Source organism: Apium graveolens, unplaced genomic scaffold, assembly GCF_009905375.1.
Source record: "Apium graveolens cultivar Ventura unplaced genomic scaffold, ASM990537v1 ctg3322, whole genome shotgun sequence".
Lineage (NCBI taxonomy): Eukaryota > Viridiplantae > Streptophyta > Magnoliopsida > Apiales > Apiaceae > Apium > Apium graveolens.
This window is the reverse complement of record NW_027418035.1, coordinates 24,535-26,936: the sequence shown is the minus strand read 5'-3', so window position 1 is coordinate 26,936 and position 2,402 is coordinate 24,535.

Genomic DNA, 2,402 nt, shown 5'->3' with positions numbered 1-2,402 from the left:
GTCTGAGGTGTCTGTCCATCTTTTCTTCTTTGTGACCAGAGCCTTGCCTTTGTCACCCTTCACTTTCTTGCAATCAGGAGATATGTGGCCTTTCTCACCACAGTTATAGCATTTGACATTGGTATAATCTCCTCTATCAGACTTTCCTCCTTTGTCCTCAGATCTTCTGAAATTCTTTTTATCAGAACTTGTGCCTTTCCTGGAAAACTTCTTTCCCTTCCTGAACTTCCTGTATGCAATCTTTGTGATCCCTTTCACCATAAGAGCACACAGCTCCATCATCTCCTCATCAGCATCAGTCTCAGGCAAGCTTTCAGAATCTGAGTCATCACCACTTTCAGAACTTGATGACTCAGTATCAGACTTTGTGAAAAAAACTGTACCCTTGTCTTTCCTTGAGGTAGCTGCCTTGGGGGATTCTTCTTCAGCCTTAAGAGCAATTGTCCTTGACTTTCCTCCTTTCCTTTTGCTTCTTTGTTCCATCTCAAGTTCATGAGTCTTGAGCATTCCATAAATTTCATCAAGAGTTGTTTCATCAGGATTGTAGTTGTCTCTTATTGTTGTTGTCTTCAAATCCCAGCATTCAGGAAGAGCTAACAGGAATTTAAGGTTTGAATCTTCAAGATCATACTCCTTATCAACCAATGATAAATCATTCAAGAGTTTGACAAATCTATCATATAAATCAGTCAATGACTCATTAACCTTTGAGTCAAAGTGTTCATACTCTTGAGTGAGTATTGTCTTCCTGTTCTTCTTAATTGTATCGGTTCCCTGACACCTTGTTTCCAGAGCATCCCATATCTCCTTAGCAGTCTTGCAGTAAATTACCCTGTTTGACATTACATTATCAATGGCACTATGCAGTAAGTGTCGTACCTTAGCATCCTTAGCAATTGATGCTATATCTTCAGCAGTATAATCACTCTTCTCCTTTGGTACGGTCTTTGCTGCTTCACCTGCAACTGCAACAGCGAGCTTGGTTGGTTTGTGAGGCCCTTCCTTGATTCTATCAAGATATTCTGGATCTGTTGCTTCCAGGAACATGGTCATCCTCACCTTCCATATAGGATATTCAGATGGTCTCAGTATGGGAACTCTGATGGTCTCATACCGACTTTGAATTTGTGTCTTTGGTGGTTCTTCAGTTTTGGTAGGCTTAGTTGGAGTTTCTGTGTCAGACATGATTGTGTTTGGATCTTTAACTGTATGTGCGTTAACAGATAGGCTCTGATACCACTTGTTAGGTCACACACACTGTAGAGGGGGTGAATACAGTGTATAAATACAATCAAATCGAACTTTTAATATTTCAAGTAACAGAAAACAAAATTTATTGAAACAATAAACTCTGTTACAGTATGAAATTGTTACCTCTCAGTGATGAATAATTATCACGAGAGCTGCTAGGGTTACAATGAATAATCTTCTCGAATATGATAACACTTTTAGTGTAAACCCTATGTCTGTGTTTATATACTACACAGTTACAAGATAATCGCTAATTGATATGGAATATAATTCTGCTTCCTAAAATATATCAATCAGATATCTTTTCTTCCAAGTATTCTATTCTTCATAGAACTCCTTCTTCATGCATATCTCTTCTTATGTTTATCTCGATCTTCTTTCCTTTAATCAGCTACTATCCTTATCTGAACATACTTCAGCACTTAAGTTCTGATATCCATCTTCTAATGATTATCTCCTGTTAATATAAGTAATGATATCCTTAAGTCCTGACTTCCAGTAAGTACTGACTTATCATGTTTAAGTAAGATCTGAAAACTAAACATAAATCATATTAGCCATGACATTATCAAATATATCTAACAAAAACTTCTACTTAAAATATTTTTATAAAGATTATCCTTATGGGAATATTATTTAAATAATAATATTCAGATATTTCCTAATATATCGGGATTGATTTATTTTATTAAATCATCATTACTCTAAACATTCTTTAAAATGTTTTTGAGTCTTCAAATGATATTAAAAGTTAGAGCGGATCCCAAAACTCGTTTTCAAATTTAAGATCTTCCTTTCGAAGGGGATTTGAATACTCGCTCAAAAATCTGAGGGATCCGGCTCTGTGGTGTATTTTATATTCACAACGAGGTTGCTGTTTTGAGAAAATAATTTGATTACTTGCCCAACGTTCGGGAAGTAAGTCCATCTAATTGAGTCGGCATAAGCGACAGGCCGGGGTACGGTCTATGAAGGTGTAAGAGGCTGGGTGACAGTCCATCCACGCGTGAGTGGCCGGGTAACGGTCTAGCGCGAGGTCCTAATGCGGCCAGGGTGATGACCGACGAGGAATTCATCCATCTACAGTAGAAAAGGTTACTTAATTGGTATCTTTTCCAGATCAGCAAGATATCGGGTTTATGCCAAAGCTT